The sequence below is a fragment of the Ovis aries genome, chromosome 6 (assembly GCF_016772045.2).
Source record: "Ovis aries strain OAR_USU_Benz2616 breed Rambouillet chromosome 6, ARS-UI_Ramb_v3.0, whole genome shotgun sequence".
NCBI classification, from domain to species: Eukaryota; Metazoa; Chordata; class Mammalia; order Artiodactyla; family Bovidae; genus Ovis; species Ovis aries.
This window is the reverse complement of record NC_056059.1, coordinates 46,004,217-46,018,990: the sequence shown is the minus strand read 5'-3', so window position 1 is coordinate 46,018,990 and position 14,774 is coordinate 46,004,217. Positions and strand designations below refer to the sequence as shown.

The following is a 14,774-nucleotide window of genomic DNA, read 5'->3' as shown; positions in this document are numbered from 1 at the left end:
AAGAGATTCAGGCAAGGAAAGGTAGACAGTAAAAGGTGCATGGACGTGGGTGATGGCGTTTTATCCAGGGGAGGGAGTTGGAAGATGTACACCTCAGACATATCCCCAGCCAGGAGGAAAGGGGGTTGGGGTGTCTCCCCAGCAACTCCTGGGAGTCACTGATTGAGAGCTGAGCCCAGAGAGTTTGATTTTCTAGCACTCTGACCTGCTGCTTGTGAAAGGAGCTGCTGTTCATGGCTCCAAAAGTAATTCTCTAGGCACACACTGGCACTCTGCAAGGTCTGGGGGCTCTGGGCAGGGCCCAGGGGTGTATACTTCACCAAGAGAGGAGCGACAGACAGGCGGATAAAAGCTGCAGCCTGTAGGAGAGAGAAGATGAGGGAATAGTCAGTCCCTTGAGCTCTGATTTTTTTTATAACTGCCTGGTTCTTGAGCTTCATTCAATAAGCCCCTGACTCTTGAGCTGCCTGGAGTAAGCCTGACTCAGACACTGAGAGGGAATACAGAAGGAGGCATGTCCCTTCTCCAGGACTCCATACCCTCCTCGGCCTCTTACAAGGAAAGGACTGTCCTATATTGTCTTATATTTAGATGATAAACATAGAAAATTATAGAAAACATAGAAAATTAAATTGCCTTGGATTGATTCTTAGTGCTTAATAGACATGACAATATCTCATAGTGTAGCTTGGGATAGACACAGACACTCCAAATTCCCTTATGACGTGGCCAGTGTTAAGACAGAGCTGTGTTCTCAATGGTAGGGAACAACCAGGCAGAAAAAATGAATTCTGGTTATGGGAATTAAACAAGGCTCACAGAGAAAGTGCCTTTTGGACTGGATCTTGAGGAATGAGCAGAAATTCACCAGGAGGATAGAGGAAGGGGATAGAGGATAGAGGAAGTTTAGCACAAAATTCCCTGGTGGCTCAAACAGTAAAGAATCTACCTGCAATGCAGGAGACCGGGGTTTGATGCCTGGGTTGGAAAGATTCTCTGAAGAAGGGAGTGGCTACCCACTCCTGTGTTCTTGCCTGGAGAATCCCAGGAACAGAGGAGCCTGGAGGTCCATGGGGTCACAGAGAGCCTGACAGGACTGAACCACTGAGCACACATACATGCTCGATCAAGCAGAAGCCCCGAGCTAGGGAGGAGCCCAGGTGGTTTGGAGAATGAAAACAGTAAAAGCTGAATGGGAGGGAAAACGAGAAAGGCCCCTAGACCGATTGTGAAGGGCTTTGCATGTCAGGCTGTTTTGACTTTATTCAGCGCCCACTGGGGACTCACAGAAAGTTGTCCGTGGGAAATATTAATAATACAGAAGCTCTGGGACAGTAATAATCATCAGTCTACTTTCCCACCTGAGAGCCAGATAAATCAGGGCAGTGGGTAAACATGAGGGCCAAGAATATCTTCTACTGTTTACTAATGTTAAAAGATAAACTGAGGCATATTAAAGATATTTAGAGTTTATTTGCACAAACATCAACTTGAATTGGGCAGTATCCTATCTTGTAGATAGAAAGGAGCTCTGAGGAGCTATACAAAAATGAAACTTTTATAGGCAGAAAGGAATGGGAATAACACAATTACACGTGGCAAACAAGAAAATAGGAGGTATGGCTGACCACTTGGCAGATCCGGGAGGGTAAACCTGAGTGCCAGAGATGGGGGTACTAAAGAGGACCCAGTGCAATCCCAGAGCAGAAGATTCCGTTCTGGGATGAAGGTCATTGGGAATGCAAGAAGGGAGGGTGTGGTTGTGTGTTAAAATGAAAGACACCTTTGAAAGAGTAAGGAGCAGTTAGAACTTCCAGGTTTATCTTTTAGCAACAACATCGAGTGTGGATATGAGATATAAATTCTAGAAAAAATTAATCAGAGAGGCCCAGGCAACCACTCCTAATCCCACTTCCAGTATAGATATAAGATATAAATTCTAGAAGAAATTAATCAGAGACACGGAAGAAACCACCTTCAACCTTTCCTCCAGTGGAGACATGAGATGTAAATTCTAGAAAATAAATTACTCTGTGAGGCCGTGGATTCAAGGACACGCAGAGAGGAGGTTGAGTGGGGCTGAGAGGCTAAAAACAGGGACAAAGTGAAAATCTGAATGGTGATATCCTCAGCCCTCTTTCTTGCTCATCTTCAGAACAGGTCTACAGATACTGACATTAGGAATTCTCTAGTAAATAAACAGGTATCCCCTTAAACCACCCATGAGTTGAACCCACCAGTAGACAAGCACCCTCACCTCATTTCAGAGATTTTAGTCAGTTTTGAGCTTCCGATCAGCTTTGAGATTTTCAGTCTTAAGTAAAAACAAGTAGTCAAGTATCATCAGAACGTTTAGAAGAAAAAGTAAAAAAGGAGCTCTAGGAAATGAAAAATATGAAAGCCAAAATATAATACTAATCTTGAAAGTAGGAAAAAGGTAAGATGATGAGTTGAATAAAAAAGTTTTAAAAATTAGGAAACTCACCCAAAAGGATCATCTTCCAAAGAATGAATTCCAGATCAAGAGGAAATAGTTAATACAGTATAGTGACAATTACTAAAGAAATTATAGAAGAAGTTTCCCAAATGGAAGTGCATTCCGTAAACTAACATGCTTCCTGATTAAAAAGACCCTTGGAATGCCCAACACAGTGAATAAAAATACATCTTTGTGAAATGGCAAAACACTGAGAAAACACTAAAAGCTTCTTGAGAGATGAAGGGAGAGAAAGTCATACCCCCAAAATAAGTACTAAAGATAGCACTGGACACCAACACTAGAAACTTAAACACAGTAGAGCATGTCTTCAGAATTGTGAGGAAAAAAAATAATTTGCAACCTAGATTTCTGTCCCTAGCCAAACCATTATGTGTGGACATGGGTACCTAAAGACAGTTTCAAACATCCAGAGTCTCAAAAAATTTATCTCAGTGTATCTTGTATCAGGAAATTACTGGAAGATATTTCTTAGTTGAAATGAGGAAGTAAACAAAAAAAAGAGGAAAATCAGGAAATGCGATTCACAGGAGAGAGTTAAAAGGAACTGATGGAAGGGTGGTGCAGAAGATCCCAGATTTACAGTTGGGCAGTTGGAAAGTAGAGAATATTTGAAGGCGCTGAATGTTTGTCCCCCCAAAATTCACCTGTTGGAATCGTAAGGCCCACTCTAATGACAGTTGGAGGTAGAGCCTCTGCAAAGTGGTTAAGTCATGAGAGTGAAGCCCCATGAGTGGGGTTAGTGCCCTTTTAAGGAAACATGATTATTTACTTTCTTTTCTCTGTTTTCTGCTATGTGTAGATACAAGAAAACAGCCATCTGCAAACTAGGAATAAAGATCTCACCAGACCTAGATCTGCTGGCATCCTGCTCATGGACTTCCCAGCTGCCAGAGCTATGATAAACGTTCATTGTTTTCGCCACCACTTACTGTGTGTGCTAGGGTCGCTCAGTCATGTCCTACTCTTTACCACCCCGTGGACTCTAGCCTGCCAGGCTCCTCTGCCATGAAATTGTTCAGGCAAGAATACTGGAGTGGGTTGCCATTTCCTACTCCAGGGGATCTTCCCAACCCAGGGATCAAACCTAAGTATCTTTCATCACTTGCATTAGCAGGCAGATTCTTTACCATTGTGCTACCTGGGAAGCCCTATTAAGCCACCAAGTGTATGGTAATATGTTATAGCAGCCCAACCTAAGACTGGTGGGAAAGGACGATAAATTATCTGATCACTATAACCAAGCGGAAGATTGCGTGGGGGCTAAGATAATGATGTGGGGAACATAGTCATAGGTTCAAAGAAAAGCGATCAAATGATGCAATTAACTACAGAAAAATTAAAAGTTACACAAAAGTGAATATATAATCTGAAACACTGGATATCTCTGCAGTGGGCAAGATTGATATAAAAATAACAGGATGAGTGAATGAACAGTCTGGAGATGGAGAAAATAGAGAATACAGTGCAAAGGATGAAACTGTTAAAGAAATAACATGAGAAAATTTGCCCAAACAGAAAGGCATGTTTCTTGATTGTAGGGAAACCTTGAATATTGAAAACATCAAATATTGGTTTGACCAAAGATTGTGTTAAAACTATATTTGGGAAATGGATGAAGGGATGGGTTTTTTAAACCTCATGTCCCAAAATAGGAAGCCAAGAAGAAAAGTTTTAAAATGTTTGAATTAAGAAATGATGGTCTGTGGAAGCTTATTGTTGCTTAGCTGCTCAGCTGTGTCCAGCTCTTTTGAGACCCCATGGATTGTAGCCCACCATGCTCCTCTGTCCATGGGATTTCCCAGGCAAGAATACTGGAGTGGGTTTCTATTTCCTTCCCCAGAGGATCTTCCCCACCCAGGGATCAAACTTGTGTCTCCTGCATTGGCAGGCAGATTCTTTACCACTGAGCTAACTGAGAAGCCCATGGAAGTTTTACCTGAAAAAATCCTAGAACGGTTGACTTTCTGGAGCAAAGCAGGGATGGAGGAGAACAAGGCATTACTGTGTTTTAGTATTTCTCACTTTTCATTGACTTTTTAAATTTTGATGTGATACTTTAATTAAAAATACATTTCAAAGCAGCGGTCGCCACCTTTTTGGCACCAGGAACGAGTTTCATGGAAGACAATTTTTCCACAGACTGGAACAGGGAGCAGGGGAGAGTTTGGGACGATTCAAGTGTGTTACATTTATTGTGTACTTTATATCTATTATTATTACATCAGCTCCACCTCGGATCTATAGGCATTAGATCCTGGAGGTTGGGAGCCCCTGTTTTAAACTATAACAATAATATTATTATTTTTTGCTGTGCTGCAGTATAATAGCCCAGGGCTTCAGTAGAGGTTCTGTGTGCTGCCATGGGAAATTCAAGGGAAAGGGGGTGTGCTCTCAAGACTGGTAGGGCCGAAAGAGGACAGCTGATGTATAGCGGATGGAGAGGCTGAAAGTGTGAAATGAACTCCAGCACAATGGTAAGAAGGTGATGATAATTCTCCGGGCACAGCTGGTGAGGCCAGTTTTCAGATGGTTGGCAACGACCATGGGAAAGAGGTCAGAAGAGGAATCCATCTTGTAGGTTTAAGTCACTGTCTCTCAAACTGTAACATGCAAATAATGTTACATGAGGATCTTATTAATTATTAAATTCAGATTTCGCTCAATAGGATTCCACATTTTGAACAAGCTTCCAGGTGGTGTCAAGGCTGCTGAAGTCACCTTGAGTAGCAAGACTTCAGGCTGAAGGGTCTGAATGGGGAGGAAGGATTTGGCCTGGGGTCTTGATGGGCTGGGGGAGGGAGGAACAGGTTAGAGGGAGCCACAGCTGAGTTCATAGGACAAAGATCCTAGACTTGCAGGGCTAAGACCGGACAAACTGGATATTGGAGATGGTTGGGGAATGAGTTACACATCAAAGACAAACCCACCTCCCATGGGGTTACCTCTGGCCAGGCCTGACAAAGTGTTTTGTTCTGGGCAAAGCTGCCCCAGATATGGACCAAATGAAGAGATGCTGGGAGTACCTCGGCCAACTGACCTTATCTGCCCCTTACTACCAATATCAAGGAATGAAGCATACTTGATCTCTACTGGAGCTCTGATCCAGAGGTGGCATGGGGCGAGTTCTCATTCTGGGGTTCAATACCCCTCAAATCTACCCCCCAACTCCTCAAACCCTGACCCGGCTTGGTCTCCTATCTTCCTCCCCCATCAGCCCTTCAACAATGGCTCCTGTGGGCAAAAACGGGCCCCCTCCTGCCTCTCCCACAGAAACAGAAAAGTGTCTGAAAGGTGGTAATTCTGCTACTCCAAGACTATTTAAAATAACAGACAAATGAAGGGATTTCCCTGGTGGTCCAGTGGCTAAGAATTTGCCTCCCTAATGCAGGAGGTGTGTGTTTGATCCCTGGTTGGGGAGTTAAGATCTCACATGCCTCACGGCCAAAAACCAAAATATAAAGTAGAAGTAATATTGAAACAAATGTCATAAAGACTTGCAAAAACAAATAGTCCACATAAAATAATAGACCAATGAAAACAATGACGAAATCTCTTATTTAAAAGCGTTTCCTGTGTGCAATCACGTGCTAAAGCACTTTGTGTTTGGCGACTCATTTGTTTCTCATTTATTATTCCTGTTTTACAGATGAGGAGGCTGAGGAAAAGAGAAGTAACTTGCTCAAGGATACACAGAAAGTGGAACTGGCATTCTGGTTCCAGCCTGTATTCTTCCAAGAGGTTATGTGTGCCGCTTGCAAAGAGTTTCCTTGATGGCTCAGACAGTAAAAATCTGCCTGCAAGAGACCTGGGTTTGATCCCTGGAGAAGGGAACAGTTACCCACTTCAGTATTCTTGCCTGATGAATTCCATGGACAGAGGAGCCTCGCAGGTACAGTTCATGTGTTGCGAAGAGTCGCACACAACCAAGTGACTATCACTTTCTGCAAATAGTAAAATTGCATCATATGTAATTTTCATACCTAGGTGGTCAAAGAGAAGAGAAAGAAAGAGAGAACAATGATTTAAATGTGTAGACAATTGCCTGCTTTTCTTTACAGTTAGTCTTGCCCCAGAGAGGACGGTAACTAGTTCTAGTTAGTTCAGATACTACACTTGATCTTAGCCAAAAGGCCGAGAAGCGATAGTTCTAGTTAGTTCAGTCGCTCGGTCGTGTCCGACTCTTTGTGACCCCATGAATCACAGCATGCCAGGCCTCCCTGTCCATCACCAACTCCCAGAGGCCATTCAAACTCATGTCTATCGAGTCAGTGATGCCATCCAGCCATCTCATCCTCTGTCGTCCCCTTCTCCTCCTGCACCCAATCCCTCCCAGCATCAAAGTCTTTTCCAATGAGTCAACTCTTTGCATGAGGTAGCCAAAGTATTGGAGTTTCAGCTTTAGCATCATTCCTTCCAATGAACACCCAGGACCGATCTCCTTTAGAATGGACTGGTTGGATCTCCTTATAGTCCAAGGGACTCTCAAGAGTCTTCTCCAACACCACAATTCAAAAGCATCAATTCTTCGGCACTCAGCTTTCTTCACAGTCCAACTCTCACATCCATACATGACTACTGGAAATACCATAGCCTTGACTAGACGGACCTTTGTTGGCAAAGTAATGTCTCTGCTTTTTAATATGCTGTCTAGGTTGGTCCTAACTTTTCTTCCAAGGAGTAAGCATCTTTTAATTTCATGGCTGCAATCACCATCTGCAGTGATTTGGGAGCCCCCCAAAATAAAATCTGTCACTGTTTCCCCGTCTATTTCCCATGAAGTGATGGGACCTGATGTCATGATCTTCGTTTTCTGAATGTTGAGCTTTAAGCCAACTTTTCCACTCCTCTTTCACTTTCATCAAGAGGCTTTTTAGCTCCTCTTCACTTTCTGCCATAAGGGTGGTGTCATCTGCATATCTGAGGTTGATATTTTTCCCGGCAGTCTTGATTCCAGCTTGTGGTTCTTCCAGTCCAGCATTTCTCATGATGTACTCTGCAAAGAAGTTAAATAAGCAGGATGACAGTATACAGCCTTGACGTACTCCTTTTCCTATTTGGAACCAGTCTGTTGTTCCATGTCCAGTTCTAACTGTTGCTTCCTGACCTGTATATAGGTTTCTCAAGAGGCAGGTCAGGTGGTCTGGTATTCCCATCTCTTTCAGAATTTTCCACAGTTTGTGGTGATCCACAGTCAAAGTGTTTGGCATAGTCAATAAGGCAAAAATAGATGTTTTTCTGGAACTCTCTTGCTTTTTCCATGGTCCAGTGGATGTTGGCAATTTGATCTCTGGTTCCTCTGCCTTTTCTAAAACCAGCTTGAACATCAGGAAGTTCTCGGTTCATGTATTGCTGAAGCCTGGCTTGGAGAATTTTGAGCATTACTTTACTAGCGTGTGAGATGAGTGCAATTGTGTGGTAGTTTGAGAACGGTAACTATGAGACATAAATCTGGAGATTTGTTGGTCCATCTCAATTCCTTCTGCTTCTTAGACTAATGGTGAAAATACCTCGGTGCCCTAAATTTCATTCTAGTTTAAAGACGTATATTTTCTCATGCAGCACAAATCCTCAGATGTAAGCCAACTGTTTCATCCTGTGTTTCACTGGAGAAATAGCTATCTGTTCTCATCCTGGAAGAAAAATTGGTGCGTGGGACTCAATGAAAGATGCTAAGGGTGCTACTCCACTGCAGAATTATTTCTACTGCTATTCTTTGCAACTGTATGGCATTTCAGGTCTGTGTTAAGTTGCATGGGCTAACCTGGGCATCTAATGATCATCTGAAGCATCATCCTGTGTTTCCTTACCTCTCGGCTTTTCCCTGGCTGATCTCTTCCTGGCTTGCTCTGATCGCTTCTTTGACTGGCAAATGTCTACTTGTCTTTCAAAATCCAGCACAGGCAGGCACCACCCCTCCTGGAAGCCTTTCTTTATCCACTCTGGTTGAATTGAACAGCCTGCTCTATACCCCATACAGTGCATTGCTTTGTGTGGTCACAGTCCCCTAACTTGTCTGGTTCCTTCCCTGTTAGGGTTGATTCCTTGAGGGTAGGATGGTAAATTTATCTCCATAATCCCTGACGACTTTGAACAAGCATTTATCGAACAGATATGAGAGTATTTGAGCATATGCTGCTCTCTACCTGGGATGATGTTCTCTTCTCTAATATATACATTCTCTCCCTCTTTCTCTCTGCAATCTGAACTGTATTCATCTTTCAGTTCAGTTCAGTTCAGTTGCTCAGTCGTGTCCGACTCTGCAACCCCATGAATTACAGCACACCAGGCCTCCCTGTCCACCAACTCCCAGAGTTCACTCAGACTCACATCCATCGAGTCAGTGATGCCATCCAGCCATCTCATCCTCTGTCGTCCCCTTTTCCTCCTGCTCCCAATCCCTCCCAGCATCAAAGTCTTTTCCAATGAGTCAACTCTTTACATGAGGTGGCCAAAGTATTGGAGTTTTAGCTTTAGTATCATTCCTTCCAAAGAAATCCCAGGGTTGATCTCCTTTAGAATGGACTGGTTGGCTCTCCTCCAACACCACAGTTCAAAAGCATCAATTCTTTGGCGCTCAGCCTTCTTCACAGTCCAACTCTCACATCCATACATGACTACTGGAAAAACCATAGCCTTGACTAGACGGACCTTAGTCAGCAAAGTAATGTCTCTGCTTTTGAATATGCTATCTAAGTTGATCATAACTTTTCTTCCAAGGAGTAAGTGTCTTTTAATTTCATGGCTGCAATCACCATCTGCAGTGATTTTGGAGCCCCAAAAAATAAAGTCTGACACTGTTTCCACTGTTTCTCCATCTATTTCCCATGGAGTGATGGGACCGGATGCCATGATCTTCATTTTCTGAATGTTGAGCTTTAAGCCAACTTTTTTCACTCTCCTCTTTTACTTTCATCGAGAGGCTTTTTAGTTCCTCTTCACTCGGTTAAAGCCTCTGCTCCAGATCCTGCAGCTACATACACCAACACACCCATACTTCTGCTTCTCCAGGATTCATCAGTCAAGTTATTACTTTCTTAGCATTTGTCTTTCTGGCCTGACAGTCAGCCCCACAGGGACAAAGCTTCATCTGTTGCCGCTTCCAGTGCTGATCACAACATTAGGCACCCAATAGGCTTCCAATCACTGTTTGTTGAATAAATGAACAAACAAAGGAGTCAGTGAGCAATTCTATTTTGAGTCTCCAAATTAAAAACTTCCATTTGTGGCCAAATACTGGGATTACTACCCAGAGCCAGGACAAGTGAGGGAAAAGAAGGGCAAGGGCACTGAATGTGAGAAGGAGCTCACTTCTGATGCCAGCTCTGCTCTTGCAGGAGTCTGGTGACTCCTCCTTGCACGGTGGGCCTGGGGGCCTTGCCTGCCCTGCCCCCACCCAGCCCAGTTCCTTCCTTGTATAACTCAGGCCTTTTGACATGCTGACAACAGAAATCTAATATACACATATCAAGTAAACTGCTGGAATTGGATTGCTCTTATAAGAAAATCACAAGAAGGGGAGAGCTGAAATGTTCCTGGCACCAGGAATTCCAATGCTATTGGAGCTCTGTTTCTCTTCTTCACTTTCCTCTGCTCCTATGTATTATTCTCTCAGAATATCTTATACATATAAAATCTCCTCTTGGTTTTGTTTCTCCAGAGAATCCTGACTCATATAGTGCTGATAGAAGTTTCTGGAGAGAATGGATTCATACTCCCTTCTCCTCGGCTACCCTTTCCTGCTTCACTGTGCATTTGGCATGGGGAGACCAAGGCAGGCAGTTTCCCAGGCCTCGCTGTACTCCTTAGCACTTTCTTCTGTATCTCTCTGATCAGGGCAGAGGGGGCCCTCAGTCCCGAGAAGGGGTGCAGAATCTGCAGCTACCAGATCATCTGCTCCAAATCAGGCAGGGGAGCTACCCGGCTGGGAGGGAAATTGAAGCTGAGCTGAAATGGAACAGCTGGGTCTCTTTCAAAGGCACAGCCCACTGGGGAGAAGCAGAGCAGTTTAGCCTCCCTTAGCAACCCACCCAGAACCTGCCAGAGTGATGCTGCTCTTGAGAGACCACAAGGGCCCGAGGAGAAGACAGAGGCTACCAACACACAACACAGCCGTCCGTCCCCTCCTTTCTTTGCATCGTCACTTGCCGGGCTATTTCCAGATTATGTTGGAGAGAAATAAAGCCCCTGCCTCAGAGACTGGATAGGACCGTCAGAGCTCTCTGCGGCCAGAACACAGCATCTGCTGCTACGATTATTGCTGCAGAGAGTCGGTCTGCGCAGGAGAGAGACAGACAGACAGGTGGTTCTTTCTGCCTCCAAAATGCTGCGGTTCTCCAACCTCAGTGTCTGTGAGAATCACCTGGAGGACTCACTGAAACAGCTCACCAGGTCCCACCCCCAGAGTCTGTGATGCAATAGGGCAGGGCCTGAGAATCTGCATTCTCAACATATTTCTAGGGGCTGCTGCTGACCTGGGGGCCCCACACTGAAAACCCCTGGCCTCACATAGCCTGACTGCACCTGAGAATCACTAGGACGCTTTATACATACCTGGGACCACCGGGCCACTGGGACTCTGACTGAAGTGGTTTGGGGTGTGGCCTAAGCCTTGGCATCTTTTCCGCATCAGTACCCTGGTTCTGATGGCTGTGTTGGGCAATGGCCATGCACCCACCGTCTCAGGAGCCTGAGGGATGTGCCAGCTGAGCCTCGCATTTCCCTGCTGGGCAAGGATCTGACCCAGCTCCCACACTCGGTTGAGAATTGTCCTCTCCTGGTGCCTTCTCTCAGCCTCGCCTCACTTTCTCCATGTTGACATTGCCCGCTGCCCATGTCAGGGTCCTGTGAGGTCCCCAACCAAGTTCTCAGCCCCAAGACCCAGGCCAAGGCTGACTGAGCTGACAGGTCCTGCCGACAGACCTCTGTCTCTGGGTCTGAATCTCTCTGTGTGGGGCTTCCAGGGCCAAGAGCCCCACCACCGACCCCTGGGTCCCCCTAGACTCCGGGCTCTGACCAGACGTGGGCCCAGCTGTCCTATTGCTGGCCCGTGTGGATGTTCACCCCCGGACTTGCCCCAGCCGCCTGCTCCCTCTGGGCACAGCTCATGCATCTGGCCTCCTGCTTCCTCTGTGAATCCTGTGATGTTCTAGGCATTAATTTGAAACAGCAGCAAGCTGTTGAGAGGTAAAGCCTTACATTTAAATTTCAGAGAGGGACCCTCCTTACTCTTTGATGTTCATGGCACAAACAGATCTTCAAAGGATATATTTACCTCAGCACCTCAGCTCCTTAAGAGAAAAAATGCTTCATTGTTGAATCGTGTCGTTTCTAATTAGAGCCTTTGCCAGGCTGAGGACTCCAGGGAAGTACCCCTCCCCTCTCCTACTTCTACCCTCCCCACCCAGGAAACTGAGACCCTGGTTTATTGCTCCCCATCTCCACTTTGCACCTTCAGTCCCCCTAGTCCTTGCCCCTAAGCTCTCCTTCTTGAGGCCCACTCACTCAGAGGACACAGGTAGGATCCCAGGAAACAGTCGATGTCCAGGGGCCTTCTGGGATAGAGGTGGGTGGGGTGATTTCTTTTCTTTTAAGTTCTTTCCAGCATATTTCCAAGTCTCATCAGGGACATTTTCTCCACTCCCCAGGGCACCTCCTGGCCTGGGTCATCGCCTCCTCCTTTTTTTTTTTTTTAATGTTTATTTATCTGGGGCTCCAGGTGTTAGCTGTGGCACACAAACTCTTAGTTGTAGTATGAGGGATATAGCTCCCTGACCAAGGATCGAACTTGGGCCCCCTGCATTGCAAGCGCAGAGTCTTAGCCGCTGGACCATCAGGGCAGTCCTCATCTTCTTCTGCATGTTGGGACTGATGGATTATACTCCATCCCCAAATCTCACAGGCTTACCCCAGGAAAGAGTTTCTTCTTTCTGAGGCTAAATCTGATGCAGGGTGGTCATTCCTCTTCCATCTTGAAGCTGCACTGTCTTGAAACTGTGGCCTCCACAGTCTCTCTGTGTGAGAGGGAGAGAGAGATGGAGGAGTCCCACTGGCTCCTAACTGCTTGGGCCAGAATGTGATGCATCCCCTCTGCTGCCAGTCCGCTGGCCCAAAGTAGTCAGGAGACCCTGAGCTGCTCCATAGGGAGCACATGAAATTTGGGGTGAGCTCCAGTTGATGTGGCTCAGGGAACATACACTTTCAATATGTTGCCCTGGATTCCCAATAAGAAACAGTCTTTGTGGGGGATGTGTGTGCGTGTACTCAACTCCAACTTTTGCGACCCTATGGGCTTTAGCCCACCAGGCTCCTCTGTCCATGGAATTCTCCAGGTAAGAGTGTGAAGAGGATTGCCATTTCCTCCAGGGGATCTTCCTGATCCGGACTGAGCCCTTATTTCTTGCATCTCCTGCATTGCAGATGGATCCTTTACTCCTGGTGCCACCTGGGAAGCCTCATGTTGGGTAGAGGGGCTGTTAATTCTGTATTTACCCTAGACCCATCCTCTGTCCTTCTAGGACCTGGAATCTGCTGGATTCCTCTGCCCTTTGGCTTCCAGTTGGGTTTAGTCAGGGGAAAATGCATGCTGGGAAGTCACCAGCAGAGGAATGGGAAATTACCAGCAGAGGAATGGGAAATCACCAGCAGAGAATGGGAAGCTGAAGGAGAGGGAGGCAGAAGGTGCTGCTCCTTCACTCCCTCCCTGCCAGCCTTGACTTGGCAGCACTACTTCCTCTCCCCACGGCTACAGCACCTGGAAGGCGGCCTCAGTCCCTTCCACACTCATATCCACAAACCCCCTCTCCCCTCTTCTAGCATCCTGTTCTTGCTGGTCCTCGGGTGTTTCATAATCCTCTGTTGGTTCCCTTCACTCTGCCCAAGCCTCTGAAAATAGCATCTCCATCTTCATTAACCTCTTTTCAACTTCCATTTGAATTAACCATCTTCCCACTTGGAAAGGAGCATCTGAGCAGGACTAACTCCCGGCCCCAGCCAGGGGAGGATCTACTAACCTGTGGAGGTCAGTGATGAGGGGCCAGGCACCCCACTAAGGTTCTAAGCTCTTTTTCTGGGTTGACAGATATAATCCTCATGATTACCCTTTGAGACAGATTACATTGTTTCCTCAATTTTCAGATAAAGAAACCAAGAAACAAAGAGGAAAAGTAACTTGCCTAAGATCACATAACACTTGAATTTGAACCTAGGCAGTCCTTGCTCCTGACATCTACTCTACCATGCCACACTTCAGCCCACCCGTTAAAGAATAGGCTCTGGTACGTGTTGGAACAGTGGACCACCCCTGCCCCCTTCCCGTGACTCATATAGGTAGGGGTCTGTGGGCTTGCCAAGTGTTCCTTTGGCCTTTGACTTCTGGCTTCATTGATCACTCTGGTTCTCAGACCTTTAAACTTCTAGGCTCCAGGGAAGCTGCAGTTGTATGGTCTCTGGACCTCTATCTAGTATGAGGGCTCTGCTCTCTTATGGTTAAAATAATGCATTTTTTTAACTCCCTAGTTCAGCAAAGTTTTGCCTTTGTTATTGGTTGAATTGTGTTTCCCAAAAAGATTTGTTGAAGCTCGAACTCCAGTACCTCAGAACATGCCCTTATTTGGGGACATAGGGAGGCTACTGATGTAATTACTTAAGATGAGGTCATATTGGAGTAGGGAGGGCCCTTAACCCAGTATGACTGGTGTCTGCATAAGAAGAGAGAAATTAGGGCACAGACATGCACAGGGAGCACGCCACACACGTGCAGGCAGCGGCACGCATGGGAGTGATGTACCCACAAGCCAAGGAATGCCAAGGACTGCCCACAGCCACCGGGAGCTAGGTGAGGAGCATGGGATGGACTCCCCCTCATGGTCTCTGGAAGGAGCCCACACTGCCAACATCTTGCTTTTGACCATCTAACCTCCAGAACTATGAGACAGCACATCGTCATTGTTTTAAGCCACTCAGTGTGGTACTTGCTATGGCAGCCCTAGGAAAGGAGCAGCCCCTTTAATCACCATGGTTACCGCCCTATTCCCACCCCTCTCAGCAGTGCTCCAGCTCCACTGGCCGCCTTGCCTTGCTGTGGTCAGGGGACTCAGGCAAGTTCCTGCCGTAGGGTTTTGCACTTATTGTGCACCCTTCCTGGAGTGATTTCCCTTAGATGGTCACAGGACGTCTTCCTTCATAATATGTGTGTATGTCTGTGTGTGTGTGTGTGTGTGCGTGTCTGTGTGTGAGGACGTGCATGCTCACATTCAGTCATATCAGACTCTTTGGG

The 14,774-nt window shown here is 46.1% G+C and overlaps 1 non-coding gene and 1 pseudogene across 1 annotated transcript; both read right to left on the bottom strand.

Moving 5' to 3' along the window:
• Positions 1-6,426: 6,426 nt before the first annotated feature.
• On the bottom strand, positions 6,427-6,643 carry LOC114115464 (U2 spliceosomal RNA; annotated as a pseudogene).
• A 5,618-nt stretch (positions 6,644-12,261) lies between these two features.
• Positions 12,262-12,336, bottom strand: TRNAA-UGC (transfer RNA alanine (anticodon UGC)). Its single transcript has one exon. It is a non-coding gene; the product is annotated as a tRNA-Ala (tRNA).
• Positions 12,337-14,774: the final 2,438 nt, after the last annotated feature.